Source organism: Ochlerotatus camptorhynchus, unplaced genomic scaffold, assembly GCF_037179485.1.
Source record: "Ochlerotatus camptorhynchus isolate MF236.1 unplaced genomic scaffold, CSIRO-AGI_Acam_v1.1 ptg000017l, whole genome shotgun sequence".
Taxonomy (NCBI): domain Eukaryota; kingdom Metazoa; phylum Arthropoda; class Insecta; order Diptera; family Culicidae; genus Ochlerotatus; species Ochlerotatus camptorhynchus.
Genome location: NW_027040509.1, coordinates 2,321,212 through 2,341,046, shown reverse-complemented (window position 1 = coordinate 2,341,046; position 19,835 = coordinate 2,321,212). Strand labels below are relative to the sequence as shown.

General features: G+C 41.7%; 1 protein-coding gene across 1 annotated transcript in view; it reads right to left on the bottom strand.

Annotated features, from left to right (window-relative positions):
• Positions 1-19,835, bottom strand: part of LOC135702374 (uncharacterized) — a 422,075-nt gene that overhangs the window by 274,672 nt on the left and 127,568 nt on the right. The window lies entirely within an intron of this gene.

Sequence of the window (19,835 nt, the reverse complement as noted above, 5' to 3'; positions counted from 1 at the left end):
ATAAATTAATTTTGTTACAAACAATGAACAATTAACTATCGGCTCCGTAAATTTAACACGATTGAGCCTTCCAAATAAATGAACTAGATAAAAAAAAATTACGGATGTCCCGGATTTGAAAGTGGTCTTCTGGTGACCGCTCGAAGACAATGACCAGCTATACAATATCAGCAAACACCATTTTTCCACATCGCTTATACTAGGTGGGGTGAAAAGTAATCTCCTTGGGAATGAAATTTTTTTAAATGTTTTATTTTATTTTATTCAATATAGGTAGTTCTCTTTTAGCTCGATATACTTATTCCAGCGATTTTCCAACTTCATGATCCCGTCAGAAAAGTAATTTTTCTGAAGATCTGCAAAATACTCCACCGTGGCGTCGATGATTTCCTCACGTGAGCTGATTTTTTTTTATTGATGAGCCATCTTTTGAGGTTTGGGAAGAGACAATAGTCTGAGGGAGCCAAAGTGGGCGAATACATTAGCAATTGGAGCCGTAAGTCATTGATTTTTGCCGTGGTTGCGATGCTCTTATGTGCCGGCGCATTGCCTTGCAAAAACAATTTTTTTTCGCTTCATACGAGGCCGTTTAGCAGTGATTTCGGCCTTCAATCGCACCAATAATTCACTCGTTGTTGATGGTTTTTCCTTTTCCGAGCTAGTCCACGAAGAGTATGCCATGACAATCCCAGAAAACCGACGCCATAACCTTTCCGACCCATCGAGCCTGCCTCGGCCGCTTCGGAGGACTCGTGCCGGCTTCAGTCCATTGCCAGGCACTCATTCTGTTCTCTGGGGTGTAATAGTGGATTCAGGTTTCATCAACAGTTACCAATCGACGCCAAAATTCCACCTGATTCCGCTTCAGAAAGTCCAAACACTCTTTTGAAGTGCTCTCGCGTTCGTGTTTTTGGTCAGGAGTAAGCTTGTGCAGCACCCAGCGCACAGTGGGACGAAATCAAAAAAAGTAGGACATGGCTATTTGCGATGAAACTATTGAGTGTAGCTTTTTGATGTCTTCTAGAATGTTTCTTTATTTTTTAAGTACCATTTGATAAGTAAAAAAAATTGGTTAAGGACGGTATATACTCAGATAAAAAAAAATAACTTTTTTATGTCTTATTAAATTTGATGAACACCTATGGAAACATTGAAGATGATGTCTTTTTAAGAAACTTTGTTCAAGGTTTAAACTTTCTATCTCTTAAGTGGACGAAGTTATAGAGTGAAAATGCACTACAAACGTTAGTACCCCCTTAAAAAACGTTTTGTCACCATCACTTTTTTCTTTGAATTTTCTCGTCTTTTAAATATTGTACAAAGTTGTAAGTGTTTAGAAAATCCACATTTTTACAGCAGAAATTAAATCGCTATCTCTTTGTTGAAAGGATTTACGCCAGTTTTTACAATTTTTTACACTATCTTTAAGGGGGTGTACCTTGCAGGTTAGCAGGTTTTAGCAGCTAATGACAACGTCATTTCATTCAGCAACTTATACCTACTGTTTCATATTAATATAAGTTCTTAACATATTCCAAAACACTATCATTACTCTTTTTTGGATCTGATTGAAACCAAACACCACACAACTCTGATCTTAGATGATTTAACATATCGATACTCTTAAAAATCACTTTTGAAAACCTGTCAAACTATAGCCGGATAAATTGACTGAATGACAGCATGCACGGAAAAATAAAACAATACAAAAATTGAATCGATAATTTTTGCAGGATTCGTTAGTGTCAACATCAATTACGGGATTAAACGCAAATAAGTTTAAATAAATGTGTTACCACCTGCTGTAGTGCCATTTAATATTGATAGCTAAGCAAATGTTATCCATAATTATTTCTTTTGTCATAATTAACAGTAAGCAATACGTTTTTTGTCTTCATGTACCTATGTAGATTCTTGGAAAAATCTTCATGTAAACAGTAAAACGTAGCAAAACATTGAGGTACATTTTTTGAAAATTTATGAAGCATCCCCTTGGATCCCCCTATGAATTTAATATGAAACAGTAGGGTATAAGTTGCTGAATGAAATGACGTTGTCATTAGCTGCTAATATCTGCTAACCTGCAAGGTACACCCCCTTAAAGATAGTGTAAAAAAATTGTAAAAACTGGCGTAAATCCTTTCAACAAAGAGATAGCGATTTCAGTGGATTTTCTTAGCACTTACAACTTTGTACAATATTTAAAAAACGAGAAAATTCAAAGAAAAAAGTTATGGTGAAAAAACGTTTTTAAGGGGGTACTAACGTTTGTAGTGCATTTTCACTCTATAACTTCGTCCACTTAAGAGATAGAAAGTTTAAACCTTGAACAAAGTTTCTTAAAAAGACTTCATCTTCAATGTTTCCATAGGTGTTCATCAAATTTAACAAGACATAAAAAAGTTATTAATTTTTATCTGAGTGTATATCCTCCTTAACCAAAAATTTTAACTTTTTAAATAAAGTACTTGAAAAATAAAGAAACATTCTAGGAGACATCAAAAAGCTACACTCAATAGTTTCATCGTAAATAGCCATGTCCCACTTTTTTTGATTTCGTCCCACTGTGCAGCGGCAGGATAACTTTTTCATATCACAGAATCACGCCCAAAATATGGCGTGTGCGCTCAGTACTAATCTTTGCGGTATCTGCTAGCTCGCGCACCTTCACTTTCCGGTCAGCCAACACCATTTCATGTATTTTTTTGACATTGCCCTCTGTAACCGCATCAAATGGCCTGCCGCTGCGGACTTGATCGGTAGTGGAGTTGAAGCCACCGCGAAACTCTCGAAACCAATATTTGACGGTGTTATCTGGCGGAGCGTCAGCCCAATAATATTTATCTAACTTTTCCTTTGTTTCCTTTGCCATTTTCCCGAGCAAAGTCGGTTAACAAAATGAAAGCAAATCGATATTAAAGATTGCAGCTCCTATCATAATGAAAACTAATTTTGATTTCAATTGCCGCGACAGAAATCCGATATCATATTGTGCTTTCATTATGCAGTCAAGACTTTTTAAATAACTTAAGATGATTTCCTGTAGCGTCCTTTTTCGTATTACACTTCACAATTTCACATGAACTGTGAAACATGTGCATGTTTCTGTGAATGCACGCAGCTGAAACTACTATTTGTTGTTTGCTGCGGAGAAGCAAGCAATGTTTGGAATTTACAAATTTAAAAATCTTGTAGATCTTGAGCTGTGTGCTCTTGAAATTGCGAGGTGTGATGGAAAAATGGACTCTACAAGGAAACACCTTAAACAACTTAACTTGAAGTTCTGCTGTTAACGTCTAGTTTAAAATTTAATATAAGTTCATCTGTTGACGATTTTTGTTTATTTGTTTTGTAAAACACATTTTAGGTCATTCTTGTTTTGCCCGGGGTGAGGTGTGAGCTCAAGTCTTTCAGCGTGAGAAGCATGGATGCTAAGCATTTACGCTAGGCCCGTATTCAGTTAAACAACATGGATGCAAAATCAGTAATCAAACTGATTTAATTGATAGCAGGATTACTTTTCCGTTTGTTTCAACAGTGTAACATTTTGCTCACATTTTTGCTGTGTTATTAACGGTCAACCAAAATGAGATCAACTGGAGTCATTAAAAATAAGTTACATCATAATAGCAAATTTTGGATTTCAGTTTGATCTTCAGCTTTGCTCGGGTTGCCTCTCAAAAAATAATGTTTTATGAGAGAACGAAACTCGTTTTTATCCATACTCAACATGATGCCAAACACGTTAACAACAATCAGCTATCAAAACAAAACTAAAGACATTATCGCACTGAAATTTGGCATGTCTGCCTAAATACGAACGGACTACAAGCATAGAGGTAACTCTAAGACTAGAAGGTCCCGAAATAATGTGCTCAACTTGTTGGCTCAGCTCTGGTACTCTCTTCGGTGCCAAGCTAATCGATTCATCCCTCGAAATATAGGAAAATCCACTAACCCCTCATTTTATCTGTCAAACTTTCATAGCGAAACAAAACAACCACTGTGTAGTAGTAGAATTTCGACTAGAATGGGGTACGTTAATCGTTTGCTTGGGACCAATAGGCTAGTCAAGTAGTGAGCCAATTTAAAATCGCTAGTTTCTTATTGATTGTTGCTACAAGGCACTATAACCTTTTTTGCAGTAGCAGCGCATTCTGGCGGTCAAGGAGATTACTTTTCACCCCACTTTGTAAATAGAGAGAAAAATCAAGACCTACCCGATTAAAAATTTTGGTGCTTAGCAAGTGTTCTTCCAACGATTTTAATTCAGCCTTAGTTTGAATAATTGTTGTACATCGACCACGTTAACATGTGTTCAGCTTTTAAACACCTAAATCTGGTGAATTTATCAGCCAAAAACTTAATAGTTAAACACATTTTAAGCTTTTTAAGGCATTAAGTAGTTTTTCACTCTTGATGAGCCTGCTATTTTTATTTTTTTTTTAAATCATGGATATATTATAATTGTTGTGGAATTGTTTTACCTTAATGCTGACGAATTGGATTCACATAAATATTTATATTGTTATTCTAAGTCAAAAAATTGCGAGAGTTTCGAACACCTTTGGATACGGTTGTGTTTTAAGTTTGTTCTCTGTTTTGTGCGTGCATTCGCTTTCATAGTTTTCGGCTGCATTTGCCGGATTAGCGCTGGCACCCTGCCTCCCGGACGGTTATACATGTGTGAGTGGTGGTTTTCTCACTTTCCGAGAAGTTTTAGAATCGAGAAAAAAAAAACATGATTCAGAAAGAAAACAGAAGATTTAACGCTATCTGCGTTGTTTGATTTTTTCTCCCAGTCAAGAAATTTGTGGCATCGCGAGTGATAATTTTAATTTCAGTTTATTGATGTTGATTCACTCGCAACTATTTTTGAAAAAAAAATTAAGTGTTTTCGAATGAAAGTGTACCAAAAGTGCTTCTGAACGTGTTTCGTAGTTGGGTGTGGTTAAATTCGTGCATTCCCGGTTGATTTTGAAAATCCTTATCATTTTTTTTTAAGTGTTTGCCTGCGATTTGCATTGAGTGTCGGAGATTATAAGTATTCTGAAGAATGCCCTGCTGGATACGCCCACGACTGGACGGGCAGTAGCTGGTGGCCATGAACAGTTCCTGGGGAAAGCACTAGATGTTACCCTTCTCCCAGATGACCATGGAAATACAGGAAGTATTAAAACAAAAGTAATTGCTATTAGATATTTTGCAAACAGTGACAGATAGCGGACATGATGAACCAGTGGAGGTGCCGGGCAAAGGTGTTTATCCTAGACAAATGGTAAGTTACAAATTCGCTGTTGTCGTTGTCGTAGGCACCGTCGTAGTCGCTGTCGTAATCGCCGTCGTAGTCGTAGGCAGTACCGTTAGTATATTTAAAATTAACCACCAACCGCTTAAAATATGAATTATCGCGTATTTCTGTTATTCATTACATGCCAAGTGAAATTCGAGAACGTAATTTCATTTGAATAGCTTGTTTAACCAGGTCTTAAACCATCGTCACGTCGGTCATAGCTTGTTATGATTGCCTGAACCATGCGTAAAGAGAAAATCGAAACATTTAACGTCGCGTGAAAGTGGATCTCAATGAAGGCCTCTTTCGTAGCTTTTAGTTTAAGGATTTCAAAGATCGTCGGTTTCAGTGACTTAATTACTGAGCAGAAAAACGTGATCCTAGCTCCTTTCATATTAAAAATGTATGGTCAGATCGCTTGTTTATCGTGTATTTTGTAAAACTTTTCGTTGTCGTCGGTGCCGGGTTTGAATAGTTATAAAAACTTGAGTAACGCTATAATGTGATACGACGGGGTTGGGTGGCCTAAGAACAACCGGTTTTGCTTACTGAGCAGAACATCATGAGTCTAATCTCAAGCCCATCACATTCAAGATTCGTCAATCGTTTTATTTGTTAACATGACTACATGGTAATAACAGCAACTCGATGATTAAAAAGGAGCTCGTCTGCCTAGTGGCAAACGTTTTTGCTTACTGAGTAGAAGACCGTGGGTTCAATCCCAAGCTCTTTTGCGTTATATGATTGTTAGGACATTAATTCAATTTATCGTTTACCAAAACGAACCCTGCTGTAAACCCAACCCTCTTATCCAACATCCCAGTGATTCCTCGTGGAAGTGCAGAGGTGTTCTCGGCTTCCATCAAAGCGAGTGTCACGTCAACACATTCCTACCCCATCCTTTCTTGACCTGTGTTCGGGCGCGGCCGGCGCTGGTATTGCCTAGTTTGAGATCACCAGTTTTTACACATTGAGGATGATTGCTAGTCCCAAGCATCGTCTATTGGTTCTCTGTGTAATTACAGCTGGTCTGGCAATAACAGAGTAGCAACCGTGGGCGGTCAATCATGCTCATGCTCATGCTGTTATTCTAAGTCTTAAAATTGCCTTTGCATTCCGGGAATCGAACCGGCAGTCACTGATCTCCAGGCATCTACCATACCTACTGGACCACTTAAGCAATGCTGATTTAGTGCCACAATTGGATTATATTTTTGGAATGTGGTCTGAAAATTCAGTGCAGTTAGCGTATACCACCAAGTCAAAACACAAAAATACGTCGTTGCAGTCCACTTCTACCCGTGGGGCACGCAATACAAAGAACCGGTGCGTTGAAGTTAAAATGCCATCAAACGTACTTAAAGTAATTAATGCGTTTTGAAGTAGTACTGACGGTAATTAAAATTATCTATCTGTAATTAGTGTAATTAAAGGTATTTAAAATGTAATTAATGTACTTTAATTACGAAATTTCAACTGTAATTAATGGAGTTAAAAAGTAGTTAATGTTCTACATTGTGTAATTAATGTAATTAAAGCAGTAGTCAATGAAATTAATTTAATTACAGCCTTTGCCTGCGTTGGAGTTAAAGGCTATTGCGTGCCCATAACTTCTACCTGAAGATATTCCTCTTCCTTGTCTCTACTGCTGGTGCTGCTTGGAATTAGTAAGGTTGACACAGTGTAATAAGAAGAATTAAAATGCCAGAAATGCAACGCGTAGAACTGATGCCGTTTAACAATATTGTGCAATATATTCAAATTATTCTATCAGGCTATCAAAATATTATTGTGCGTTGCTGATTTGTGGAGTAGTGTTATTTAAGCTTAAATAAGTCTTGTTCAGTCTTTAGTTCGGCTAACTTATCGAGGTTGAATTATGGGGATACAATTCGCTTTATGCACTACTAATCAACTAAATATTCAGTCTGGTGTTAATCAGCTTCGTACTCCTTAAATCAACCAATCAGCTTCTGTTCTTACTGTTCAGCTTGAATAGTTACTTGGGTACTTTGATCAAATTTACACAGCAATACATATTATGGATATTCCAGATCTTCCGGTGGAACATCTGGTTGCCACTTAAAACCAATGATTGGCTAATATAGTATCAGAACCAGGCATGAAAAATCATTTGCATTCATTTCGTGCATTCATTTACATTCATTTGCCCCTAACTTTTTTTTTATCAACAGAATTCCATAAAAAAAATGTATGGAACTTTTGTAGGTTTTGTTATTAGCTACAACAACTCAAATCCGTATGCATGACGAACCAGAGCGAATCCACTACTGTTTTTCAGTGAATGTATTTTACATTCACTGAAAAACAGTAACAAGTTCTGTCCGCTTTAATTCGTGATACGTAAGAGATACAGATATGAGTTATGGACAAAAGTTGCAGCTTACAACAAAACCTACTAAAGCTCTGTACATCATTTTGCGCAATGCTGTTGATGACAAAAGTTAGAAGCAAATGAATGTAAATGAATGCATGAAATGAATGTAAATGATTTTCCATGCCTGATCAGAACAAATCAAGTCCTAATTTGATCAAATTTACACAGCAATCAATGTTACAGATGTTCCGAATCTTTTGGAAGACCATCTGGTGACCATTCTGAGCCAATGAACAGCTTAAATGTCACCGGAAAATTGAATCAATCATGTTTGACTCTGTTCACTACGGACACTGTCTTGCTAGTGTAGAGCACATAAAGGATCTCGGCGTTACATTGGACTGCAGAATCCACTACAATGACATCATCTCCAGAGCCAATCGACAATTGGGCTTTATTTTCAAAATTGCCGACGAGTACCGCGACCCGCTAAGCCTCAGGTCACTCTACTGCTCGCTTGTGCGATCCTTATTGGATTCAAGTTTAGTTGTTTGCTAGCTGGATCACTAGAATTGAATCCGTTCAACGCAAGTTTGTGAGATATGCTCTTCGTTTCCTCGACTGACGTGACCCAACGAACTTGCCTCCGTACGAGGAGCGTTGCCGTCTCTTGGGAATCGAACCATTTGAGGTGAGACGGACGGTCGCTCAAGCTATGTTCGCTGGAAAGCTGCTTACGGGTGACATTGACTGTTCAACACTGCTTCTTCTTCTTCTTCTTCTTCGCATTTCAAGCTTATTGCATATCGCATATTAGCTTATTGCGTGCTCTCAACTTAGTGTTCTAGATGCACTTCCACAGTTATTAATTGAGAACTTTCGATGCCTGTACCATTTTTGCATTGGTATGATTGTGTGGCAAGCAGGCATGGAAAATCATTTGCATTCATTTCGTGCATTCATTTACATTCATTTGCCTTAACTTTTTTTATCAACAGAATACCGCAAAATAATGTATGAAGCTTTAGTAGGTTTTGTTATTAGCTACAACTTTTGTTAACAACTCAAATTCGTATCTCTTATGTATGACGAACCAGAGCGAACAGAATCCACTACTGTTTTGCCCGCTCTAATTCGTTATGCATAAGAGACACAGATTTGAGTTATGGGAAAAAAATTGTAGCTAATAACAAAACCTACTAAAGCTCTATACATCATTTGGCAGATTGCTGTTGATGAAAAAAGTTAGAGGCAAATGAATGTAAATGATTGCATGAAATGAATGTAAATGATTTTCCATGCCTGGTGGCAAGTCCAATCATACTTCTATGCCCAGGGAAGTCGAGAAATTTTCCAACACGAAAAATTCCTAGACCGGACCGGGAATTGAACCCAGCCACCTCCAGCATGGTCTCGCTTTGTAGCTGCGCCTTTACCGACTGAGCTAAGGGAGGCCCTGCTGGCTCAGCTAAATATGTATGCCCCTGAGAGGCCTCTTCGTCAACGCGACTTTCTGTTTTTGGAACCACGGCGCAGAAATTATACAAGACACGAGCCAATTAGAGCAAGCAGCCAGCAATTCAGCAACCTCTTTTATATGTTCGACTTCAATATATCAGCTGAAGTGTTTCGTCACCGGCTATTTGGCCTTTTCCGTACCATTGACTGTAACTTTTTAGTTAAAGTTTTATTCATTTAGGCAATAATTATCAATTGAATTTTTCAATATGCAAATAAATAAACAAAATGTCAAAAATCACCATTTTACTTACAGCGAATTTGTTTATTATCCAGATTGAAACCGGTTCAAGGCCGTGCGAACCCGAGCTTATTGTCAGTGCGAACCTCAACCCGAGTCAAGTTACCAAACGTTCACAATGACGTTTGACAGGCAATAAGCAGACCCAACATTGATACCCGATCCAGGTTAGAACTGAATCTAAATCAAATTCGCTATTACTTTCATATAATTGCAGAGAATAATCAAGGCTACTTTGATCAAAAATACATAATAAACAAGATTGAGGTTGATCCGCGATGACCTTCCGGTGGACATTCAGTACTTAGAACCAGGTTGTGGGTTGGTTTTGTTAAAATATTAATCAGCATTACTCACAGATGTCTGTTGCTGTGGCTTTCAGCATCACCTTGTTCGACTGGTACCTTTTCTAACCCCCCCCCCCATTAGCCTGTCGAAAACCCGGAATAAAACTGGAACCACTTGGCCAATCTGTTCTTATTTTCAGTAGACCATAATTTCGAACATTGCTCAACTTACTGTGTAAATTTGAGTCAATTTTTTGGTGTGAAACAAAATAGTTTTACCCATGCAAACATTGCTATTCGTATACCTGTTGTCGGGGTTAACTCGGATTCACATCCGGTCTTCAGCCAAGATGTTCCCAATACTCCAAAGGTTCTACATGTTGTACACGAAGAAAATTGATCAACTACATCGCCACCAGTGTGATAGTGGCTCGCTACCCTATACATTATATTGATTTTCCCCATACAAACTTTAAGCCCTTTGAGCGAGAGGTTCCCGTGAACCAAACGACTCCAAATTTTGGCAGGGTGTTTCTAATCTTCTAAACTACCATTCCAGGGGTTGCTCTTGAAATTACAGGATCTACCTATTTTGAAACACTAAACTGTGTAGTCCGTAAAGGCACGGTATTAGCAAGCCGGAGGTGATGGGTTCGATTCCCAATCCAGTCGAGGAAACTTTCGGAATGGACATTTTCACGACTTCCCTGAGCATCGGTGTCTCTACCACACAATATACAATTTCATGAATTGGATGACATATAAAGCTCTCAATATTTGTAGAAGTGCATCTAGAACACAAAAATGTAAATTGATTAAAGCTCATTAAATTCATCAAAATCATTAAAAAAAAATGTCTGTTGGGAAACAGACATAAATTTAGAATCGTGGTTGTGCCTTGAATTCAATGACTATACATAAAAAAAAGTAACGCTTGATACGGTCTCACCAGCAGCCGTGCAAGAATTATGCAACCCCGGCCTACCTGCGGGCATTTCTAAAAAAAAAAAATTAATGAATACATCCATTTCATTCATTGCGTTCAAGACTACGGACTTCCCTTTTGCACTTCTTTACCTGGAAACGATACAGTTGCTTTAAACCCTCCCCCTAACGCTATCTTCAAAGGTCCCATCAAAAGCTCGTTGGCGTCTTGCAAACCACCGACTGGCCATTTGGCGTCCCTTCAAAGGAAGAAGCACAGATAACCTTTCAACCCGAGGCACACCGAATCCGATCGTCCGGAAAAGAGCGTCTAGTCTCAAGTCTGTTGAATGCCAGCATTGTGTGTTATTAATTTTCAACGATCTTCTTGCTTCTTTTCCGTGACACAGAGACGACCGGTTCTGAGTCTGTGTGGGAAATTTGCTTCCGCTTTTTCGCTTTCGATGCGAAACCCCACTATCTTTCGGTGCTGAAGCGAATGCAGCAGTTTAAGAAGTAGAGCAATGGGAGCAAAACCGAATACAAACGAGAGCTTTTCCAGCCAATTAATGCGGAAACCGATATCCGTCGGTCGTAAATGTGTTTTCTTCGGTTGCCTCTCTGCTGAGTTCGGGAGCCAGGTCGGAATGTAGGAAGCAGATGAAAATGCTGATTTGGTTTTGCTCCGAGGCAGCAAGTCATAACTTGTCGACAAACTTATCAAATTAATGGTCTGATTTCGGGTTATAGATTATAACTTTGTTAATTTTCCGAACTTGCGTCGACACCGGCTAGAGGCTAGAGAAAACCAATCGAGTTCGATTGGCGACTGAACGAACGGAACTATTTCAATTAGAAAGGTATTTGCAAATGGGGTTTGGCAAGAATTTCATCTATATTCGACATCGTTTGATCGTCGTTGGAATTGAAGGCTTATTTCTATTAGAGAAGTATTTGCTTTGATATGAATGTTGATGTTATGAGTGAAAATTCTCTTACCAATTTCCATTCTAATCAAGAATACCGTTTCCTTCGAGACCGTAAGACCATGAATCGTTCATTCAACCACGTTGATGATGCTAATGGAGGTTTGTATGCACAGATAATTGAATGTACAACAGAAAATTCATGAAGAAAAGAGGAAAAACACACACCACTCAGACAACATCACAGAGTAGAAAAAAAAGGATGAAATCCTCACAAACCACAGAACGCAAATCATGAATTCAGAAGCAGCATACCATTCTCCTGAAGCATTTATCAATGAGTCTGGACCCAGAGGGGGCGAAGTCCAGAAAAGTTGACTTCTTGATTCCTAACCCATAGCTGTTGCTCGTTGATCCCGCACTTGACTGTGATGGGTTTTCCCATGCAGATGTTTGTGCTGTGCGTTTGTTTGTGTCTTGTGTACATGAACGTCCTTTTCCGGCGAACCGTCTGGCTTTTCCACCTTTGCCTTTTTAATTGAGCAGACGGGGGCGTTAGTGGAGGGAGGGTCTGAGGTTTCCTGCGGGGTTAGTTAGTGAGTCCATTGCAAAGGAACATTTTCCTTCCTATATAGCTTAATGATAGTGGAGGAGGTGGAAGGGGATAGTAACAGGGTGGAGGGTGGAGAGTCGAAGGCAACTGAGTGTTACAACACATGAAAAACGGATAAAGTTAAATACACTCGACATACTCGGGATGGGACTTTTGAGGGATCATTTTGCGGGTTGTGCTAGGGTTTCGAGGAGCGAGTAGGCGTTCTGTTTCGAGTTTTAAATTCTGGGTTAACAAAAACATTCTAATCAGATTAAATTACTATTATGAACAAGGATTTAATTAACAAGTACGAAGTAGTGGGACATACGTAGCTGATGACTTAAAACATATCTTCAAAATGCTGCAAGTGATGCAGCAAGAATTTAAATACCTAAATGGTGTGTACTAAAATACCGAAAAGTTGTCAGTTCAAATTTATGGAAGCCATACTCCCCGACTAGAGAGAGTGCACGACAAAAGATCCTCTGTATATGCTTTCACCTACACAAGCAAGCATTCGCCTCGATGTTTATGTATAACATGGTAGAATGACACACACACTTGCCTTGGTTCTCTCCAGCAGTGGAGAAATCACAGGCCTGTTAATCGCAACGTTCGTGGTTCGAGTCCCGTACTCGGCATTTTTTCTTTCGACATGATTAATTTCACTAATACACGCCACATTTTTCAATCTCCATTTTCTTACATTGGACCGCAGCTCGGTATATCGCATCCTCCGTTCATGCGGTCTCCACTAACATCCTCTGATGATGCTTCCGCTTCCGTCTATTAACGTCTCTTTAAACTGTTCCCCTGGTAGAGGAGAGTTAAGTTCATTCAAGACGGCACAAAGCAACCATTCCGAGCATCAATAACTCCCCGTTATTGCTTACCCTCACACGCCATTGTCTTTAGGACTCAAGACAACCCTCTTATCAAAAAGAAGTGAAGTGACTATACAAATCATTTTCTTTCTAATGCCACTTCAACCTACTTATGCTTATATCATATCGTATAAGTCAACCGCCCGCAAGAAATTGAGTACAGTTTGTTCTGTAAAATACCTCGCGGATTGAACCAACGACACCCATTTCTTCCCTAAATTGTGCTCGAGCCGGGCACTCCACCAATAGATGAGATGCATCACGGTTGTTATGCCAAGATACATTCTATGCGTATCGCGAGGTCTGCTTCACCCAGCGGGTAGCGTCACTATAGGGAACCGAAGTGGCATCTAGCTGAGCAAGACGACCCTGGTTAGCTAGTCTATCAGCAGCCTCATTCCCTGGTATACCTGCGTGTCCAGATACCCATAGAAAGGTTATGTTAGCATACCGCTGCTCCTCCAACAACCACGGATGTCCAACCTGCCCATGCTCAAGGGCAGAGAGACAACACGCGGAGTCAGAGAATACAACGGCCTGAGACCCATTTGCTAGCCTGCAAGCTAGCAGGAGAGCATAGGCCTCAGCTGAGAAGATTCCACGGAGACCGGAGCGGCTTATGGCCTCCCCAGACACCCCATAACCAACTTCCTCGTCGATCAAAGAACCGTCCGTATATAGCATGGGCCTTCCCTCGTATGAGGCAGCAACCTCTCAGAATGCAGCTTTCGCCACACCAGAGTTGGCCCCTGCCCCGCACATAGCTTTAACCCTCCAATCAACTTTCGAGGCAGTAGCATCCCATGCCCGTTGCCATAGCCTAACTCGCTGGGCTAACGTGGGAAAGTCTACTCCCGTCAAATCGCTCCTTTCGCCTAGCAACTGTGGGCCTGTCATTGAGGATGGGATATCTCTCTAATAACCTCAGCGCCTTAGTGGCCAGGGCTTCAGTGACAACATTCACCAAAGGTACCTTACCATTCTCCACCAATAAGAAAGCTATTGATGAAGACCTCAGCACTCCACTACAAATTCTGTACGCCTCATTGTACTGCGGTTCCTGAATCTTGAGCAAGGAGACACCACCCCTGCTCCACAATTCCGCTCCGTAAAGGATGCTAGGGACAACCAGAGCCCTAGCAACCTTGGTCAATTTACTACGAGAGGCTTCAGAGAAGCGACCATTTAGGGTCCGAAGGATATTCAACTTGTTGTTGACGTTATCCTTCACCAACTTGGCGTGCTTAACAAATCGGAGTTTATTATCAATATTCACACCAAGCAGTTTCATCTCGCGCACGGTCTTGACAGCATGCTCTACGATACTAACAAATGGCAGACTCGGTCTGTGATGATGACCAAAGCAGACGTGCAACAGTTTGGACTTCTCGGGGGAAATCACAAACCCAACACTATCTGCCCAGTCAACGACAGACTGCACTGCATTCTGCATTCTTTGCCTAACCACCCTACCGTATTTACCTAACACGATGAGGGTAATTTCATCGGCGTACACAATAATGTATACTTCCTTAGGAATGCGTTCAAACACTGAGTTCATCGCAATGAGAAACAGTGTAACCAAGATGACAGACCCTTGCGGGATGCCATTCTCCAGCAACCTCGAAGAAGAGGTTGGTCCAGCGTTCAAAACTCGGAACCTACGGTTCTGTAAAAAGCTTTCTACGTAGTTAAACATACATCCTTGGAAGTCCCATTTCTTGAGGGAAGTCAAGATAGGAAGCTTCCATGTCATATCATATGCCTTGGACAAATCGAGGGAGACTACATCTACATGCAAATCTTCCGACAATAAGGCCTTGTCCAATAAATGATCGAGCTCAGAGAAGAACGTCTCCGATCCATAGCCGCATCGAAATGCATGTTGCTATGGGTGGATCCGTCCTTACCTCTCCAGCTCAGTTGACAGACGACGATTAACCATTTGCTCGAGTGTTTTTCCCATGCAGCTCAGCAGGGTTTATCGGTCGATAACCATCCGTTTGGGTACTATCCTTCCCAGATTTGGGAATGGGAATAACAAACCCTTCTTTCCACTCGTCCGGTATTTGGCCAGAATGCCAGACCTCTTTCATTGTGTCAAGAAGAGCCAATCGGCCGACTAAAGGTAATCTCCTAAGCAAGGGATACCCAATGTCGTCAGGGCCCGCAACCTTACCAATGCCGCGGCGCAGATCCCAGTTGAGCTCTTCAAGTTCGAATACCCTGCTATAGTCTTTAACAAGACTACACTGCCAGTCACGGGAGTAGCGGTACTCCCCTTTAGCCAATGACTTTACACGCAGGAACTCATCACTGTGATTGCTGTTTGCCGACACCTTGGCAAATTGATCAGCAAAGGCCTCACTGATACGTCCTGGGTCTTTCGTGTAATCACCATTTAACTTAATCACCCTCTCAACATGTCTACTCTTACCACCGACAGACTTTACCTTTCGCCATAGCTCACCAAAGCTAGTGGTTTCCGATATGTCCGCGGTGAAAGCAGACCATGTATCCCGCTTTGCAGCTTTGATTACGCTTCTAGATTTAGATCGAGCGAGCTCAAAAACTCCCTCAATCTGTCGGCCCTAGAAGGATCATCAAGCTGCAACCTACGTAGCGCCCTTAGACATTTACGTCCAGCCCTAATCGCCGTATGAACTTCTGTCCCCCACCAAGGGCCTTACTCAAGATTTGGGTCCAGTCACCTGGTCTCAGTATCGTGTCATCATCAGGCAGTTGGCAACAGACTTCTTTGCCAAAGCTGTCCCAATCTGCCTTCTCAAGGTTCCATCTAAGTCTTGTCACAGTAGACGGGAGGTCTACAGCCTGTGACAATAAAATAGGGAAATGATCACTTCCGTCTAAGTCATCATCAACCCGCCAGATAAACTGGCTGGCTACATCCCAAGAGGCTATGGCCAGATCAATCACGGACTCTACCCCGGTGGTGGGATCGGACCGAGTCGGTCTGCCATCGTTCAGCACTCAGCACCCAGCGTGTCCAGTAGCTGATACAACCTCTCACCGCGAACGTCAGTCTTATGTAATCCCCAAGAGGGGTGATGCGCATTCAGATCGCGCACTATCACATAAGGGACAGGCAGCTACGAGATGAGATCTTGCAGTTTGCCGATGACGTTCACTTCTTTGCCAACCCTATTGCTCGGAGCCATGTATAAGCTAACAACAGTCAGTTTATACGGAAACTGAATGGTGACCGCGGTGGTCTCCAGTTCAGTATCCAACTGCTCTACCTTACGTGGTATATCTTTTCTTATAGCCAATCCAGTGCTGTGGAGGTAGGCATTAATGTGAGGCTTAATATACCACTTATATCTACCACCTAGATAGTTTGGAGATCTGCTACCTTGGCCATCGTTTCCTGGAGGGCGATGACACAAGTGTTCGGTTTCTAAGTCAATAGTTGGATAACTTTGATCGCAACCCATGGACATTTCATTTAGCGATGGAAATATCGCGAACTTTTCCAACACTGATTTCATTGCAGTATTACGTTCGTTGGCTCTTTACCATTCTGTTGTGGGATATCAGACATGATAACTACTCATTACCGGTAACAGCATCGCTCCCGCTCCGATACCGAGTCAATAGGGAGAGAAGGTGCTACGTTTTCTCCTATTTTACGGCTCTTATGACCACGAGTGTCCTCGAGGCCGACAGTCTGTTTCCTTTTCCGACGGGTCATGGGAACAGTAACCTCGCTCTAATCGGAGTCAGGGTTAACGCCTACTCTTTCGAGTTGTCCACCAACGGAAGCACATTCCATCTCAAGGCGAGTCTTCGACTCCTTGAACTGTTTGATGTTTCCCTTGCCAAGGGCGACCTCCTTTCGCAGGCTTTTCACCAACTTTTTTAAGCTCTGTTTTTCCTTTTCAGTTGGTGTTTCGGCATCAGGCAAGGGGTCGGTGCCAACCTCTTGGGTTAGCACTTCGCCCTCCCTACCAGTAGCCTTACCACTCTTAGCAACATCTCGCGCAAGACCGACAGGTGGACTAGCACCAACCCCAGTACTCTTGCACTGGGTAGTCCCCTTTTAGCCGGTCTTGGCACTCTTAGCAGACGGAGCTCCATATGTCCCTTTGCCCTGCTTAGCCTTCTTCTTCTTCTTCTTCTTCTTCTTACCTTTGGGAGGTAATAAAGGCGCCTGCAGACGCTTACCAGAGTCCAGAGGCGTGGTCATAGCAACCTCTGCATACGACTTTCCACCCTTCTCCGAAGTATAAACCCTCTTGGCATCCCCAAAGGAGACACCAAGGTTGGTCTTTATACGCAGTATATCAGCCTACTTCACGTAGGTAGGGCACCTACGGTTAGTGGGCTGATTATTGCCTCGAAAATTGGAGCAGAAGGCCTTTGCTCCACATTTCTCGGCAACCGGGTGGACCCCTGAATAGACCCTGCACCTGGTCTTGTTCTTGCAACCCGCGCGACCATGCCCATACCCATAGCAGTTGTAACACTGCAAGGGCAAGGCGTAGTACGCTCGGGTCCTAATGCTGAGTAGACCAAACTTAAACGTTTCCGGAAAGCTGGTCCCTCGAAAGTTAACACCACGAATGAGGTGTTAACCTTCCCCTCGTGGACCCTCACTATAGCTGATTTTATTTTGCATAAATCAACTATTTCGTACAGGAGAGACCAACTCGGGCATAAGCCGCCGGAGTCTGCTCCCAATGTAAACCCTTGGGAAAAAATATAGGACAGTGACTCACCCCTGTCGCACTGAACGGAAACACTTAAGACGGGAGGTTCCATCTGCCAGCCCGGATCGCTCCGTTGCTTCAAACGTGAACGCTAGAAGTAGGTCCATACACTCTACCTACAGAATGCATTCATCCTGAGCAAACTTTAGCCACACGATATCCACTATCTACAATTGTTTTAAGTCCGGTAGACAACAGACTGCCGCCAGCATGGCTGAGTACGGTAATCGGATGGGCCTACGACGTGACTAGGCCCCATCCTGCACACACTCAAAACCTTCGGACTCCCCCGTTCTTGTTCGCGTTACTGACTACAACGCATCATAGCCAACAACCCCACCGAATACCGCGTGGAGGTAAGAATCGGAGTTCAGATGCACAGAAAACACAAATCGCCGATCGTCTGGCAAAGCCCGACAACCATTTACGAGCGCTCTTATGCACCTGCTTTGCCTGGTCTCTGATGATGAATCCCGGGTGGGTGTATGACTAAGATTGCCTGGAAAAGAAACTTTTGATATGAATTTTAGTTGGGACATGTTCAGAAATTTTACTCTTTTGGAAAATCTTGGTGGCCCTGCGAAGGGTCGATGGTAGAATAGGCTTAAATCCTTTGAAAGATGATGATGATGTGTAGGCAGCTGGATCAGCAAATCGGACCGGACAATTCCATATTCTTCGGATCAATGATTGGGCACTCGCAAGAGTCTCGGCCCGTCTGCTGCTGGACAAGGGTTGAACTGGTGTCCGTGACTGGTTGGAAGGCCGCAGAAATTCAGTGTATACCCAGCTAAAGCTCCCCCCCCCCCCTTTAAGTTTTTCGATTATTATATTGGGATTGTCTGTTATCGATTATTATATTGGGGAAGCAGTATATGCATGTACGTAATTGGTGGATTTGATAGTTATTTCGATGATTTTTTACAATGCTTGACATTTACCACTTTTTAAATAGTATTATGTTGAAAATTCGAAAGCATTGCTATTGATGCGTGGAAATATTTCTGATCGTTTGGTGATAAAATTATTGAAATTGGTCCAGGGGCAGCTGAGTTATTAACGTTAAAAATCTTTCATAATTTCGTTGTGTGTTCTATTTTTCGTTTTCACGAAGTTTAAAATCTCTGAAAATATATCATTACGTAAATGCGTAGCCAGTCATAGCCGTCAAGGCAGAACATTTGTTAAGTTATTTGTTTGCAGCGATATTTTGCTCAAATGTACCCAAAAAATCATTATGCGGAACTGGCTACTCATGGAGTAGCCATTAGTAACCCCCATGACGGCCTGCCTGATACCCTTCCATATCTGGTCAATATCCTCGCTGAAATGCTCTCTCTTTTCCTCACAGCACAAACCTACCCAACTATACATATTTGATAGCGAAAAGTCGAAATAAACTTTCACATTTCTCGCCGCCATCGTCACTCTATGAACTGTTGCCGAGTGTTTGCCGGGAATTATTTCACGTGTTTCAATCTCGTCAACGCCAACGATTCAGTCGGACGATGTTATTTTTATTTCATTTTCCTCCATCACTTTCTGCGGTCAGTGTACAGAGCGTGGGATTTCAGCAAACGAAAATTAGTTTCCAATCGCCTCCGATGTCGACTGGCATCCACCAAAGGCCGTGGAAGGGGGTTGCAGTGGTCGACCATTCCAGCGGTCGTTCGTCTGTCGGGGTGGACAATACCTACCATAACCCTACATATTTGGTATATGCAGGCAGTTTGTATGTGTATGTGTTTGTGTGTCGATGCGGGCATAGTGAATGAAATATTCACACACGGTAACCAAATAACGAACTCAATCCAACTGGAAGGAAACTGCAACCACTAAACTGGGAAAGTGTGGTCCACACGGGATGAGGTCATCGAAGCGTAAGGGGGAGGAACGCTGACCGCCACTGTTTACATTTTTTTTGTTTGTGCTATATTTCAGTGTTTGACTCGATTGTACAATCGAGCACCCATACCATCAACTTTCATTCCACTGCTGTTGGTCTGTTTGTAGGCTTTCGATCGAAATGTGTGAAATGAAATAATTCCACTGTTGATGATCGGTGTGTTTTTTTTATAAGCACAGTCCACTTTTTGTTG